This window comes from Stylophora pistillata, chromosome 1 (genome assembly GCF_964205215.1).
Source record: "Stylophora pistillata chromosome 1, jaStyPist1.2, whole genome shotgun sequence".
Lineage (NCBI taxonomy): Eukaryota > Metazoa > Cnidaria > Anthozoa > Scleractinia > Pocilloporidae > Stylophora > Stylophora pistillata.
Genome location: NC_142519.1, coordinates 39,575,922 through 39,593,707, shown reverse-complemented (window position 1 = coordinate 39,593,707; position 17,786 = coordinate 39,575,922). Strand labels below are relative to the sequence as shown.

Genomic DNA, 17,786 nt, shown 5'->3' with positions numbered 1-17,786 from the left:
ATTCAATAGAAAAACACTCGGTCGTTTCACGCCTTTCCGGCTCCTGACACTTCCTAAGTGAAAAAATCGCCGAAATTATATTTCTATCGTAAATTGCATTTATTAACCTTTGTTTTGATGTCTAGTTTGTTAGGGTTTTCTTCCAACTAGCGCGCGTACGAATTTTCTCCCGAAGGACATCCGCGAAGGTAGGAGGTAACCTTAATTTTTGGGCTTTCAGGTTGGGCGCTTATTTGAGGCTGGGCGCTTATTTGAGGCTGGGCGCTTATTTGAGGCTGGGCGCTTTTTTGAGGCTGGGCGCTTATTTGAGGCTGGGCGCTTATTTGAGGCTGGGCGCTTATGGTAACCCATTCTCCCTGAGGTCATACCGCTGACAAACGCCAAGATGCCCCTAGGCTCGAGATTGAACTTTCCCACGCCGGCAAAGGTCCTTGAATTAAGCGCAATGTCATTCAAATTTTTACTTTGCCATCAAGGTCGTAATTTTACATCTTAGATTTACTGGCTTCGTTCACGCCTTCAGCCTTATCTTTTTCTCCCTTCGATGTTTTTTTAATTTTTAACAAGCACAGCGTGTTCCAACTTGATGTGACAGCTTAGACTTAGTTATGGCTTAGAGAGGAAACCAGCAGCTACAGCCACAATGGTACGCGTGTGTCGAGAATGGCAGTCGTTTTAGAAGTTGCTTAACGAGAATGTAGTGGAATACATCACATAAACAATCCATTTCTGTTACATGATGACACATCTATGCTTTTGAAATGATACCGGTTGCTACGTTGTTTACAAGGCAAGAGTCGAGAGTCGGGTAAGTACGTGACTAAATTCAGCTGAATTTTATAAGTTCACAGTTCAACTTATGTTACAAGTAAGCTAGTGCCACGTATTCTTATTACAGTATCATACATGCCAAGCAAAGGTTTTGATTACCCTCCTGTCCAATAGCCAAAGGGTTTTTGGGCGGAATTACGCGAAACAATTCCATGTTTAAATAAATTTGGCCCCAGCGTTTCATTATTCAATAACTATTTACAATCAGGCTTGTTTACTGGAGGTTTGAGATGGATCCAAAAACGAACGCAGCTCCTCTAAGGATTTGGGAAATTTTTCTTTATAAAGTTCCCTGTGAAATCTGTGTCACTACGTTCCGAAAGTAAAGATGACCCATGATCTGACCTTGAACTGAGTTCACTTGCAAACGAGGATACGTTCTTAATTTACGTTGATTTGGAGTCTGGCCCAGTTACAACGCCGAATTTTTCTAGGACACGAAGAAGCTAATCAACTACTTTAACCAAGTACGTCAAAATATCGATTTTTAACCCTGTCATGTTGGTTCGTTCCGAAGATTACCTTTTTCTTGGATTAAAAATTAAAGCTAATTTTAATAAGTAACTGGCGTTACCAAGCAACTATCATTATGCATTGTTTGCGGTATTATTTGTCTCCACATTTCTTATTCAATAAACAATTTAAAAAGAAAGCTCCTAACTGGTTCAAGGCCTTTTCTTGTTATTTCCATAATATTAGGTCAATCTTAGTCAGTAGGGCTCAATGTTTTGACCCTGTGAAAAGGTTATTCACTTGAAAAACGAGTGTAAGGGTGGCCCCTTATTTTTTTTCAAGGTGAGAATTAAGTACAGTGATCTACGTATGCTGTTCCTCGGTGAAACCAAAAGTTGACCTTTTCATTTGCCAAATATTGTTTATAAATTATTGTAATTCATTGTGAGGTCCAAACAATGGATGCAAGTTCAGAATCTCAACCACTGAACTTTATCATTTGGTTAGAGCCATTTGAAAGACAAATTACCAGATGAAGTAAAAGGAAAGAAAAATAGAAATGTAATGCCACATTAGCCATGATGCGTGGAGGTTATGATTTTGATGGATCTTCATTCATTTATCTCATGCATTATGAAGAATTGAAACAACTCAGAAGGCAGATATGTTTCTGTACTTTCCATTTCGTATTTATTCGCTCAGGAGAAAAGGCACAGAAATTTTAGCAATCTGTAGTAATTTAACCATATTGCATAACCAAGTTATAAAGGGGAAGAGCTTGAATATCCAGCCCAGGAGAGGTAGGAGATGACTTGGCTTAGTAAAAAATGTATTATCAAAAACCAGGTAATTGCCAAGTCAATTAGGTAGTGGAATTATCACAACCTTGGAAATATGTTAAGAGTTCATTTATAAATTTTAAAATAGGAAGAACATTGTTTATCCTGAGATCACTCTCTCCGCTGATGGGAAACATTGAAATCAAGGTTAAAATTCAGAAAAGGAGTATTTATGCACCCATTATCAACAGCTATTTTTTTATGAAAGGCAAGTAAAGCAAACAGAATCAACTTCTTAAAATAGTTTCCACTTGATTAAAGTTCAGGGTGATATTTAAAAAATTATACAGCACTCAATGGTTCCTTTTCACTCTCATTTAGATTTTTTCCTCATTTAGTGGTACCAGTGACTTGGCTAACATATTTGTTCTTTTACAGAAATTTGGACAATTCCCCTGGAGCTTTATTCCAAAGGTTAGTATGATTGTCCCTTATTTTGTATCTATAGTTCAACTTGCTTATAATACTAAGACTCATAGTGTTTAATGGAATTAAATTTGCTGCAAATCTAAAGCTATCACTTGTAGAGGATCCATATACCTTGACTGGCCCCAAATTAAATGCTTTCTTTTTAGCTTGTTTAGGATACTGCTCTTAGACTTGCTGAGGATACTGGTCTTTGACTCACTGAGGATACTGGTCTTTGACTCGCTGAGGATACTGGTCTTTGACTCGCTGAGGATACTGGTCTTTGACTCGCTGAGGATACTGGTCTTTGACTCGCTGAGGATACTGGTCTTTGACTCGCTGAGGATACTGGTCTTTGACTCGCTGAGGATACTGGTCTTTGACTCGCTGAGGATACTGGTCTTTGACTTGCTGAGGATACTGGGCTTTGACTTGCTGAGGATACTGGACTTTGTAAGTCTGGCTCATTGAGAAGAAGTCTGGTTGACTCGCTGAGAATAATTCTGGTTGGCTCGCTGAGAACAAGTCTGGTTGGCTCGCTGAGAATAATTCTGGTTGGCTCGCTGAGAATAAGTCTGGTTGGCTTGCTGAGAATAAGTCTGGTTGGCTCGCTGAGAATAAGTCTGGTTGGCTCGCTGAGAATAAGTCTGGTTGGCTCGCTGAGAATAAGTCTGGTTGGCTCGCTGAGAATAAGTCTGGTTGGCTCGCTGAGAATAGGTCTGGTTGGCTCGCTGAGAATAAGTCTGGTTGGCTCGCTGAGAATAAGTCTGGTTGGCTCGCTGAGAATAAGTCTGGTTGGCTCGCTGAGAATGAGTCTGGTTGGCTCGCTGAGAATAATTCTGGTTGGCTCGCTGAGAATAAGTCTGGTTGGCTCGCTGAGAATAAGTCTAGTTGGCTCGCTGAGAACGAGTCTGGTTGACTCACTGAGATGTTTGGTATTGCTATAATAAAAAATTATTTCAGCCAAATTTTCTGAAATAGGGTTAGTTGTAGTGGGAGTATGTCTTTCTGTCATTAGAAAGACATACTCCCACTTGTTTTTTGCTCTTTTTTTCCCCAGTACAACTTTCTGATGTCAAGTAATGGATCTTTACATTGTAACAATGAACCTGTGAATGAATAGAGGTGGTAGGTGTGAATGATTTAAATCCTATTGTGGAATTTTAAGGTAACATGCCCCACCTTTCCTCCCCCCCCCCCCAAAAAAAAAAAAAAAGGAAATAACCAGAATACTAAACGCCAAGTTGTCAGCCCTTTCTCTTACAAGTTAGTTGATTTAGTTCATAACTTCCTCTCCTTTTTCTTTAATTCCCTTCCTTGCCATGGTTATAATCACTGCCATTTCTGGGTTTACCTTATTTATCATTTTTGGCCTAGAGTTCCTTCTTGTCTCTTGGAAGTCAAATCATCCATCTAGAAGGCCTTTTTTAGTTGAAGATTGTTTCATCTTTCTATTACCCATGCCTGTCATCTTAAATTGACTTTCACTCAAAATTCACACCTAACTCTTTGTATTTGTTTCTCTTCCACAGTTCATGACTGGGATGGGAATTCACAGAAATGCAAACCAATGATATTTATCATGTGTTAAATAAATAAATCTTGAATATTAATAAAAAATCATCGAAATGTACTGGCTGACTTATGCAAAATAGTTATTGTAGCATGGAAAAAAAAAAGGGAGATAATAAGAACCATCTGAATTAAATTAAGTAAGTTTAGATCCTAAAAGTGATTACAGTGAAGGAACAATGTCTGATTCAGTTAATAGCAAATCAGTTCTTGAAAATCTTGTAAGAAATAATAATGAATGCACAGGGTTTTCAATGAGGTTTTCAGTTCTTTTTTTATGACATGTATTTTTAACCCACTAAAAGGTCAAAATATGTGTATTGCCTCTTGGTATCTAATGAAAGTCAAATCCCTCTAATTGAATATACTAAAACTGTAAATAGTACAACTTCTCTTGTTGTGGCCATCAGCGATATTCAATATTCAGACATTTTTCTATTAAAAACAACATGAACTATTGAAAAGTAATATTGCTTCAATCAACTGATTTGTGAAAACTCCCCTTGGGTGAACATTTTGCAACAAACTTTGATTCGATATCAATAATAGATAAAAAATTCCCTTCTCCTTGCAGTTAAAGGCAAGTACATTACCTACTCATAGTTCATAAAAGCCTTGAAAGTCTTTGAAGATGCTTGAATTCAAAAATTACAAATTCAAGGTCTTGAAAGTACTTGAATTTGAGGACTAGAACTTGATTTTTGCAATGCTTTTTCTCAACAATTTTCAAGTAAAAAATTGCAGTACTTTAATAGAAAAGCTGAGAAATAATGTTAAATAATTTTTAAACTTTCTTATGCAAACCTTTCCAAAAGAGGTCCTTCAATTTATCTAAAACTTGGCAAAGTCATTGAAAAGCCCTTCAATTTCAACCTTTAGCACCTGTAGGAACCTACTCCTATTATTTTGATTATTGTCTAGTACCATAACAACATTCATTACACTCCAGCAGGCAAAAATAAAAACAAGTAGACTTATTCATGATTGGAAATGAAAAAATTTCGTAACGACAGTAACAATGGCAACAGGGCAGTCTCCTAAAGATAACTCCAGATGTGCGATATAGAAAGCCCAAGTTGAAGCAGCTATGCGTCTACTTAAAGGGAAAAAAAAGTCTAAAACAGCAAAATATGATGAAATATTCCTTGCATAATGAATACGAAGTTTCAGCATTTAATTTTTATTTATCAAAATGTACATCTTTCATGGTTTTAATTTCTGGTTTCCCTCTTGTTGTGGAAAGATGAAGTAACTTTAGTAATGGGATAGGATCCGATTCAATTAATTAATTAATTAGTTAATTAATTAGTGCTACTTTATGTGCTGAAATTCATGCTAGAAGCTCTATAAAAATATCGGTTAAGGCCTTCCCTGCACTTTATAATCCCAAGAAAAAGAAAATAGAGATTACCTTAACATATTGCAGCAAAATCCCAGCTTATCTTGAGCCTAAAACTTTACCCTGGAAAAAAAAATATATACATCCGCGCATGCGCCAAGAGCAAAGTTTGGCACACGAGTATTCTTTCGCAAAACGACTCTCGTTTCGTCAAACGAGTCTCGTTTTTAAAAATGAGTGTCGTTTCTACAAACGAGTCTCGTTTCTAAAAACGAGTCTCGTTTCTAAAAACGAGTCTCGTTTCTAAAAACGAGTCTCGTTTCTAAAAACGAGTCTCGTTCCTAAACGAGTCTCGTTTCTATTCACAAACAAACGAGTCTCGCTTTAAATCGTTTATCGAGTGACTTATAAATCGTGACGATTTAAAATCGACTGGTTGCCCAGAAACTGTGAGTGATCCCTTTCGCAAAACGACTCGTTTCGTCAAACGAGTCTCGTTTTTAAAAATGAGTGTCGTTTCTACAAACGAGTCTCGTTTCTAAAAACGAGTCTCGTTTCTAAAAACGAGTCTCGTTCCTAAACGAGTCTCGTTTCTATTCACAAACAAACGAGTCTCGCTTTAAATCGTTTATCGAGTGACTTATAAATCGTGACGATTTAAAATCGACTGGTTGCCCAGAAACTGTGAGTGATCCGGTATAAGTATAAACGATGGTTGGGTGGATCGCCTCAGGACAAAATTATTAACCCTGACGATCATAAATGACTGACAGAGCCTTCCACACTGTTCATTCAGTCATGAACGGAGCCGAATGAAAAATTCAATAACATATTGAGGATGTAACTTTCAACACCACTAACTAAAGTTGGTTTATATACCACATCAGAGAATAATGCTTTTCGTGCGCGAAAATTGGCTAGCGGTTTGGAAGTGAATAGCAAGTATTATTCACCTCCACTTTTGTGAATAATTGTCGATCATCAAGCTTATGATCATTCTTTTTTCCTCGCAAACCTTTTCGGGTTCCACAAGGTTTCACAAGTAAATTACATGTGACGGAGCCGAGAGAAGAATGCTGATGACAAAAATGAGTAGGTTCCTTTAATAGCAATTCGACCCCTCTTTTTCCAGCTTCGCGGCCTACTCTTCAAATATTCAGAGTAATCTGCAAATAATCAGGTTCATCATCCTCACCAAGTCCTTCTTCTGAAAAACTGGTTTAAAACATAATAAACTAACACTTAAAACAATGAGCGGAATTATTGTCAATTGTGAGTCTTGTAATCAATTAAATCTGTCATCAAAAGACAACGCCAATTTGCTAAACGAAACACGCACAACCGTCAAGGGACACCATCATCAAAAGCCAACTTTTTTTGTAAAATTATATAAGTTACGATCCCCTTATTGAGTTCACCATGAAGAAAAGTGATTTAATGACTGTTTATGATTAGTAATACTAGACTTGATCTATGTATTTCAGTTAGCATATTCTACTTTAGATAGTCAGATTAATAAGATACTGTTCCCTCACAGGTAACGATAAACTTCGCTTCCCAAACGCCTTCCTTTGCCTATGTTTCTTGTGCGATTGTAATGAGCCAGGTTTCAGGCAATATTCTGCTTCTAAGCTATGCTGATATTCTGAAATGCTCCAAAAATAGCTTAAAAGGCTATCTTCGATTCGACTTCTTGTGCGCTGTCAAAAAATTTACGAAGCATGCTCGTTGTATTTAAAGAGCTCTGTTATTTCGTGATAGTCCCCTGACGTACTTTTGTGCGCTCCAAAGTGTTCTTGAACTTTTCGGCCTGTAGCGACGAAATTTCAGATGATTAAGGATTAGTTGTTGCGTCTCAAGCGACGTCCCAAATGTTGACAACAAGGAAAACGCAAATAGCTATCTGACTGAAATAAATTGAACTTTCTTGCTGGTTTAGAGGCTTTGAGACATTCTGCATGTGCATCAAACTAAGTACATTGCCGGAAAGCGGTCATGGTATATTCACGGCCACATTGCATATTCGCCCCCTACCACCTTTGCGAGGTCACCCCCTCAACGTGAAACGATTGTCCCCCCTAACAAAAGACAAGTTTTCCCCCAGATTTTTCGACTCATTTCCCTGCACAGAATGAATTCTTTTCATGTCGAATCTATGATATTTTTGCGACGAACATGAAATTTTCACTTGCAAATTAGTAGTCGTGTTAAATGCGCACGACTAATGCATGAGTAATGCAAAGCTGCTACTCTACCCAAGTCTTAATCTAAAGAGTTTGACGCAGTTTTGCGCTTTGTTGAGCAGCAATTTTTAGTTAAGAACAAGTTATCTCGCCCTACTTTTGAACTTCGCGCTAGCCCAAAAACTTCAACAGCTTTACAAACGAGTTTTTACTATTTGGGAGCGAACTGGTAATGGTGGGGGCGACCTCGTTATATGTTAGGTTGATAGACAGAACATGTATTGGGGCGATTTCACCAGTTACCCAGGATAGCATATTGTTTAAACTGTTCCACAGACGCTTTCCTTTCAAATTTTAATTTTGTTTTCGCACAAATCGCACGAATCGCTTCGTGATTTTTGCGATATGAGTTTTCGCGAGCAATTTCATGGGATGACCTTCTTCAGGTAATTAATTTTCTTATAGAAACGTTCAGCTACAAATTTGATAAGCGTGGGCTCTTTTCTGCCTTGACAATAAATTCCATTTTAATATACTCAGACTTAGACTCGCCGAGGCTTTTGAGCAGTTTTATTATCGCAATAAAATTAAGCTTACTATAGAGCAGTACTTAGTTGTTTATCTGTGGTATGTAGGTGATTATATGTAAATAAGTGTTTTTCTTGAAAAGTTCTGCTCTTTAAGAGGCAGTGAGTGCTTGTTTCCAATTGTTTAATTTCCTATCCTTCTCCTGATATCTGAGCACGAACTACTCCAAATTGCTGCAATGGTCCGCATCAACTATGCGACGAATAACAATATCATTTTCACTTTCGCTTCACTGTGGGATTCTTGGTGGAGAAACTTATCAAATGTCTCACTCAAGAAGCTACCTGAAGACGACAGCTGAAGGGAGCAATGACGACCCTACCGGGGTGACGAAGTTCGTTCGTATGTCATTCACATTTTGTGACCAAGCTCCAAGCGCTAAAACGCTTATGCAAGGGCTTGAGTCAACTTTAGGGAGCATTCACGTCTCCAACAAGTCGATTGGGGATTGCAAACTCACAGTTCTCCGGACTTCTTCACCACTGGTTGGCAAAGTGTGAGTCAACCTGTCAGATGGCTTATCTACAGAGCGCATGAGAAATGATAACATCGAAAAACATTCTGTAATGACTTTATCTGCTTACCTGCACTGAAGCTAGGCAAAATTTTTAAATATTCTTTCACGACTTTTAATTCCCACTGTCTTATCGCCGGGTCCTTCTATTTACGATTAGTATGGTGCGGGTGACAAAAGGTTTGTGAAACAAGACAATCGTTCGCGCCTTTTTCCTCGGTGTAAAAGAAAGCGATGATCACTTTGAACCAATTCTCTCCAAAGGAATGTTTGAGCAGGCCGAGTTCAAAATCGGTGATTCCCCACTTCAAAGGTGAAATGACTTTAAAACAACACTTCTCTTGCCATAGTTTTAGAAACAGATTCCGATCATACGCGATCTCTCCTCTTCACTTCTTAAATACAACGAGGCATAATGAAGTGAAACATCGTGGACTGCGAGACTTGTGACGGCGGAACGCTGCTTTCTAACTTTAGGTTTCTTCGTTGTCATACATTAGTAACAATTACGTTTGGAAAAATTTTGAACTATTTTACCAAGAGGTATCACTAAGCGAAATTACGTCTGGGAGAGTAAACCACTAAGAGAAGTTCAACGATCAAGTTTTCGGTCCCATTGATTTGATACCAAAAAAAGAACGCGTGACAAAAAATACGAGCAGATAACAACTTACTGCTGATTCAGTTGTTTTAATGTTAAACAAAGCTGCAATAGAGACACGTTGTGTCCGTTTGAATGGTTTCCAAAAAGCATTAGGTGAAAACGCTGATCCAAGGATGTTAACGCTTCAACAGAGTCTTGTTGGATTGACATAGGATTTGTACTCTTCCAGGGAATAAACAGACTAATTAAGTCCAGTTGCTGCTCATCAGTGGTATCCAGAACTAAATGACTAATATTTTTCCTGTGCCCGTAAGCCAGTCAGCTCAGATCATCAAGTTTAAAGGGCAGAACTCTATTCAATCAAATAAGGCGTGACTATATGTACTTGATTCCGGTTCACTTCCCATCCACGTTCACGGAACGTTTGTCTCAGAGGATGACATATTTCTTTCGATGCTTCTCTTCACGCGGACGATCACACCCATAGACGGGTAAATTTTCATGATGTCCTCACTATTAGGGTGTGCACGATTATAGAAACAATGGATTTTTTATTGCAGAGAGAAGGGTGGACTCTAATTCTACGTCGTTTGGTGGTTTTCCCCACATATTCCTCGCTGTCATTTCTTTAAGTAACATCTTATGAGTATAAGAGAAGTTAGTGCGGCATCTATCCACCCTAACTTCCTCTGATGTCATCAAGACACTTACCTGTGTAAGTTGTAGACCTTGATCTACTTTAGTTTTCTTTAAACAAATATTAAATCAAGGTTAAGGAGTCTTACTTACAGAGTCAGATAAGAATCTCGAGAGAAATAATGGCCGGTAAAAACTCCTGAAGATAAATTATTTAATTGGTTGTTGGAGAAGTCCCTAGAATAAACAATTACCATAAGAAAATGTAAGCTATGATCCGTAAGATAATGTTCTGCAATTGTTTGATTATGCATATTCCTGAGCTGCACTTGTAAAGACAAGAGCACCTAAAACTATTGTCTCCAGGTATGAAGTCACTGCTACATATATAAAATCCATCGTCTGTAGGAATGACGCAAAAGAACGTATAATAATATGATTTATGCAGCTGTTTCCGGTACATTAGAATCTTAAAGATTCATTCTAATGGCTCATCCAATTCTAAAAATAGTTCTACTTTCGACACACCATTCAATCACAAAGCATTATAAATTTGTCGGTACACAGGTACGTGAATCGATAAGAAATCGCGCTAATTGTAGCTCAGACGAGCTCACCGTCAGTTTGTAGTGATTCTTTCGTTTTCTCATAAACCTTAATGGCTCTTGTAAACAGTCATCCGCTATTAATTCTCTATCAAACTTATTATAATGCGAAAAAGTCAAAGAGCCAGTTAAGAATGGGGGCCAAAATTGATTTTCAAAACTAAGTAATCATCTAGTTCTAGCGAGTTCGTTTGCTGTATTCCGAAAGAGGTGTCATGTTGCACTTGACAGCACAATTGCCACTTAATCAATAACTTGCGAGGCAATTTACATGAATCAAAATGATTGCAAGATATACGGTTCGTCCGTTCGAACCTTGTAATGAAACTCAGGCTTTTAGAGTGGAGCTCAGGGGTTATCTTCTGAAAGCTTATGTTTTTACCTTCTTGACCAAAACATGTCAACACCTTATTATAATGAACACACACCACAGGCCACGAAACATCATACGTTAAATTTCATCACAGAAACACTAAACAATCAGCTGTTTTTTCTCAAAACATAGTCGCACTGTATATGTGCACGATCCTTCGCAGTAAAGCACTATTTGAGCAATAGTGAAAATCAGACCTGAAAAAAATTTCAGGCCCGGACGGGATTCGAACCACTGACCTCTGCGATACTAGTGCAGCGCTCTACCAATTGAGCTAACAAGCCAACTGGGAGCAGGCCATCAAATTAATTCGACATAAACCCGTAGATGATAAATCAAACAACAACAAACATATGAAACATGTATGAACTGCGGTTATGAAACGCAGGTCTGATTTTCACTATTATGAAACGCAGGTCTGATTTTAACTATTGCTCAAATAGTGCTTTACTGCGAAGGATCGTGCACATATACGTTTCATAACCGCAGTTCATACATATGTTTCATATGTTTGTTGTTGTTTGATTTATCATCTACGGGTTTATGTCGAATTAATTTGATGGCCTGCTCCCAGTTGGCTTGTTAGCTCAATTGGTAGAGCGCTGCACTAGTATCGCAGAGGTCAGTGGTTCGAATCCCGTACGGGCCTGAAATTTTTTTCAGGTCTGATTTTCACTATTGCTCAAATAGTGCTTTACTGCGAAGGATCGTGCACATATACGTTTCATAACCGCAGTTCATACATATGTTTCATATGTTTGTTGTTGTTTGATAGTCGCATTGCTCGAACGCGCACTATAATTAGCGTTTAAAAAGTTATCATTGGAATTGATGTATACCTGGGGGATAAGTTCTCTCAGTTTATTTTCTCTTGCCTGAGGCCGAACATTTTTGTTCAATTAGTATTTTCTGAATTTGGTAACATCTGCTAACAATTACAAATCATGGAAGGACGATTTTTGTTTAATTGGCTAGAACGAAGGGAAATTTGAAATTGAGAGAAGTATATATGAAACAGGTTATTAAACCAACTCTACGTGCTCCCTTTTAACTTCTGTTTGGTCCTTCATTCAAACATCATAAGCTGAAGAATAAAACCCTCTATTTCAATATCTTAAAATTTCAACGCACCAGGGCAGTTTCTAATTTCAGTTACTAATTTCAGTGATTTATTCTTTTCTTTAGAGAAGTTTGTAACATCTGTTTATCCCAGTAGACCTAAAAATTTCAAAACCACGACAGATGATTTTCGCATAATTGGCTAAAGCCTCGGTGAAATCTTAAATTAAATTTGATAAAAGTAAATTAAAAGTAATAAACAGACTGTTAAAGCATCCTTTATATGCATCCCTTTTAACCCCCACCCCTGAGGTATTTTATGTCAAAATCTAAGGCTAAACAAAAAAGCACTCTGTTTGAAAATAGCTTAATTTTGGTTCACTGATTTAAAGTGTCTCAGAAGCAGTAATGGTTGTGACGCAGTAAACATTTTTGTAATTTGAATTTTTCCTCATAAGACTAAGATGTTTTGCAATGTTCAAGTTACTGCTCCTGAGACAAATTCATGTAATACAATTGGTCTGCTTATATAATCTTTATAGTCCCTCACCATCTGGTTATCTCTTTGAAAAAAATAATTTGGATATATCAACAAAGTTAAAATGGTAAGTTGGCCATCGTAACAATTCCAAAAGCTGACGTTTCGAGCGTTAGCCCTTCGTCGGACAAGGGGCTAACGCTCGAAACGTCAGCTTTTGTAATCGTTACGGTGGCCAGTTTACCATTTCAACTTTGTTGATATATCCAAATTATTTTGTTACTCCCACCGACGCAGCCCCAAACAGTTTTTTTTTTTTGAAACTATCAGCCTTTATTCTTTAAAAAAAAGATCGAATTGTGTTTGATGAGCTTCATTACATAAGCTTGATAAAACTCGGGTATTTATAACCTTAAAGAAAAATCATCATTATTGAGCTGTCCGTTATCTCTCTGGTCACACCTCTTGCACCTTATGAACTCTTACACAACTGCGCAAGATAATGTGCAGTGGATATCTACTGATATTAAAAAATAATGTTAACATGTACAATATGACGGAAAAAATGTTTAGCTACTGTCAACCCTTATTGGCGCTTTGTGAAGCAAGAGACTGTAAGGGATCTTACTAGGCAGTTAGGGGTCAGTCGTACAAAGATGACCGCTGGTGGATGTTGTCTCTGTCTAATGTCTGGTATACATATTTACTGGTTTTTCATTCTTCCATCCATGTTGAACGACAAACTCAAACTGAACGAAGGCAAGACCGAAATCCTCATTATTTGGACACCACAACAACTGGTAAGTTGGATTACTAAACGGTAAGCTCAAACTGAACTAAGGCGAGAACGAAACAATCATTATTGGGACACCACAATAACTGGGAAGCTAAATAAATGAACGATAATTTCAAACTGAACGAAGGCGAGACCGAAATCCTCATTATTGGGACACCACAACGACTGCGAACAGTGTATAACTGTCAGTACTCATGTTGGTGACTCGAACATCAAACCTGTGCCAGCGCTAGAAATGAAACTTAATTCCAGACTGTCTATGCCAACAGACATCGCAAATATAAGCAGCTTTTCATTGATTTCTACAACATTATATTCACCACATTCAAAAAATATCTCTCACAATAGTCAACTGAGGCCCTCATTGGTTCGTTCACTATAATCCGTGAATATGCTGAGTAGGCTACGGCAGTAGTCTTCTGTATTTATCACCAGTTTGTGTTATAACTAAATTGCAGCGGATAAAGAATGCTTGATCTAAACTGATCTTCAGAGAACAAAAATTGTGCCACAAAACCTCACTTATTTTTCAATTACATCGGCTACCGATAAGAAACAGAGTCGAGTTTAAAACAGCTCCAAATACTTTCACGATTCTTTAAATCATAATTTTTCGGCCCCCTTCTACCGAAAGATGAAACTCAAAAGTCCTTCTTAGTAATACCTGTCTTCAGTCTAAAGGTGAACAATTTCTACTGTTCTGTCCCAAAATCCCACTAATGTAGAGAGTGCAAATATCATCGAAATCTCACCTTTCTCAGATGGGTGTTTTTATCCTGGCTTTCTATCGTAGAACAAATTTTTCTTTTAATTATATTGCAGTCTTTGTGGTGACTTGGTATTCATACTCCCATCTCTTTACAGTTTTGGTTGATTGTACTAGTATTTCAACTCTAAATTGTTACGCAGATTTGAAAATTTCATGTAATTCTGCGCGTCATCAATTTATCATGATTATCATTATTAATATTATTGTTATTATTATTAGGCTTTATCCTTCTTATAATCCTCACAAACTGTCCCAGTCTCCTCTGGGTCAAGGGGTGCCTTGCACATGTATGAATGTCATCCACCAAAGGAGGAGCAGAACTCCGAAACACAATCGTACAAGGTCAAAAGGATCATTCACATTTTTTTCTTCAAATAATGTCAAATTCGCTGGATTGGATGAATTTTGTTGCTTATATTTGTGTTGATCCCGGCACTTGCTACCGAGCGTCCGGAGTGTCCTCCCAAACTTACATGCCATTTAATCCAGTGCGACGGTACCACAGCTTAACTAAACAAAGCAGCTAATTATAAAGAGGGTTTTGTATTGTTTACAATCAGGCCGTACTTTCACAGAACAAGGGTAGGAGTTCTGAAGGGCCAAAGCAGGATAAATTTTGACACCTAACACATGAACATCGCTCAAAGAATAATTTTTTTTTGATATTTGTCTGTTCAAAAAGCCAAACCGAGATAAAAGAGAGGGAAAAGCTCAAAAAAAACCCTTTCTTCAAATCTGCTAATGGAGGAACTAGAGTAACGCAATAGAGGCTGACACATTGGCTGACACTGATAAGATATAATTTCTTGTTTCGTTTCAAAATTATCAAATGACAACAGCTGTTTCGGTCAGTTTTTCTATTGTAAAACATCAACAGAAAGCTCCAGCGCAGACACGTACTATCGATTTGAGTCGTTTGAAATCGGCAATCGGAAAAACTTTTACAAACAGAGTAATTGAAAGAAGCCATACCATGCTTCAGCGCACTGATTGGTTCACATATTTTTGTAAGATTTAAGGCGTTCGAAGCGGCGACGGCAAATAAGTTACCCAGGTTCTCTTTAAAGAGCGTTATGTTAAAGAGTAATGTCGAGTTAGTCCGTCGTAATTGATATGAATTATAATTCGGATAAAAACAAACTCGGCTAGGACATCTTCATAATGCATGACAAAGTAGATAATCTACAAAATCTTGACACGACATAAATTATGGGCTGCTATTTTTAACGTCATCGAAAGTATCTTCACCTCCACCACTGAAATTTAATTTGGCTTTACTAATTTTCAATGAACCTGAGACCAAATTGTATTGTTTATTCTGTCTTTTCTGAGGTTGATAAAATCTGCACATGCAAGTAGCAGTAACAATTTGAAAGCCATGAGGCGTGGATTTCGATGAATTGGCTGGAATTATCCAGTTGAAATGTACAGAGGTGGCAAACAGCTTGTTAAATAAACTATAGAGCTATTCTTTGACCCTCTATGGTCCATTATTTAAACATCTGAAGCTGTTTACCGATTTGACATGGATAATAAGGATAAATCGTTACTTGCGATCGCCATAAATTTATATGCTATCTTCCCTTTACATTTACCCCATCAATAGTTTTTAACCGTCTTGTTTTCTTTTGAACTGGGCAGATTTTGTTTGCTGGACAGGTCCTTACAATCAATATGGCACCAGAGCGAAGCGTGAACTCCGCTGCCTAAAATAATGTTTTCCTATATTTGAAAGCATACCGTACTTTTTCAAGATACTATGGACGTCTCCTTTTACCTCAAATTCACATTAATAGATATTAAATTAGTTTGTCTTTTCTCTATCCTGGAGATCCTGATGCAAAATAAAATCCCTCAATCAGTTGGCCAACATTTCAAATCATCTGGTTTTCTGAGCAGTGGCACAATTTTCTAAGAGGGCTAATACTTCAATCAGATGCATTGTTTGACGAAAACTCGACAAAATCACAACTTGAAAAGAAATTGAGGACAAATTTTTAAATCATCTTTTGTTAAAATCGTTCCAGCCTCGCTGGTCATATATTCCAACCGTTTAATGAAACACGAAGTGACCAGGAGTAAGTCGAAAGCGCAAGTATTCGGAGTTGGTAGAGGTCGAACAGAGGAACAGTATCGTAAATATTAGCATATGCAGTAAAATAGCGGTTGCACTAGAGGTTTTTCAGTGGCGGTTGTCCTAATGTGGGCTTCGCAGCGTTTTAGTGGTTGTGCTCTAGCGATTCGGAGCGTTTTTGTGGTAACTGACTTTGAGCTATCATCGGCGGCGTTATAGCGGTTGTCCTCCTCCTTAACTTTTTATCAACGGCTTCCACTGGTTGTCTTGAAGCGTTCACCAGCGCTTCTATAGCGTTTGTCTCCCGGCCTTCGTCATCCCTGTTGAAACGTTTGCATTCAACCGTACCTGAGAGGTTTATTAGCTGTTGCTTTCGAGCGGTCTTACAGCGAATGCACTTCTGAAGGTTTTTTTCTCTTTTTTTTTTTAACGGATCTCTTATAACGGTAATGAGCAGTGTCGTGACAATTGTATTCAAGCATAAATCAGCGGATGTACTCAACCGTTTTTTAGTATCGTTTTTATGGTTGTAATTCGAGCGTTCATTAGCGCCGTGGTTGTCGACTTACAGCGTTCATCGGGGCGTGTTCAAATGTGGTGGAAGTCTCCAAGAGTTCACCACCGGTGATACAGCGCTTCAACTGTTCTTGAGAGTTTCATTAGTTGTCACCTGCTAGTGGTGTTACAGGAATACGCCTTTGAGCTGTTTTGTAGAGGATGTCTTTAGATGCTAATCCCTGGAAACTCCTTTCACTCATTCTGGGGCATTTTTGGATGGTTGTATTGCAATTGCTACGATACCGCTGATGAACGGTTTAAGTCTGTCCATAAGAGGACTGGGCAGGCGTGACACATGCTATCTCACAGATTTCTTTCAAACTTTCACAGATCTAGTTCGAACTCTCCGCTTATCCTGAGTTATAAGAGTTCCCACATCAAATCCCTAAATTTAGCTCGAAAAATGCACTTTTAACGAATCTCTCTCACACCAACAAAATGCGATGGATTTTAATCGCATTTTGTCTAACGGGTTTTTGAATCTTTTGAAAATGATCGCTTAAATTTGGAATAATTTGATATATCAGGATATCACAGATTTCTTTCAATCTTTCACAGTTTATGAGGGTCACTAGTTTATTGAAGAGGCCAGATTTAGTTCGAACTCTCGGCTTATCCCTGAGTTATCCAATCCATAAATCAAGCTCGAAAAATACACTTATCAACAAATATTTCTCACACTAACAAAATGCGATGGATTTGAATCGTACTTTGTCTAATAGTTTTTTGAACAATAAAAAAACGATCCCTTAGAGTTGGAATAATTTGATATATCAGAATATCATTTCTGCTAATTTGGAGTAGTTAAATCACGGTACTGGGTGGCCAACTATTCGAAAAAAGAAATAGAAAATAGGTTTTTGTAATTGCAAATATCTCCCGTGGAGAATATTGTATGTTGTGCAGAACAATATTTCTGAAGTTGTCCTAGTAAAAGAAACTTGCCTTGGCCCACATTGTACGCTTTTGTTAAGCCTTCATAGGCCATCGAAGTTGACCTTTATATTACCTCTGCGAAGAAGACGAAAGAACAATTTTTCAACGGGTCACTATTCAAACTAAAACATTACAAATATGAAGAAATTTGTATTTTCGTTAAAAAAAAAA

The 17,786-nt window shown here is 37.8% G+C and overlaps 1 protein-coding gene and 1 long non-coding RNA gene across 2 annotated transcripts in view; one reads left to right on the top strand and one right to left on the bottom strand.

Moving 5' to 3' along the window:
* LOC111334732 (uncharacterized) overlaps positions 1-17,786 on the bottom strand; it is a 183,198-nt gene that overhangs the window by 101,707 nt on the left and 63,705 nt on the right. The gene's annotated exons all lie outside the window — the stretch shown is intronic.
* Positions 277-4,419, top strand: LOC148742469 (uncharacterized). The gene is made up of 3 exons (XR_015999781.1): positions 277-808; positions 2,502-2,537; positions 3,592-4,419. It is a non-coding gene; the product is annotated as an uncharacterized LOC148742469 (long non-coding RNA).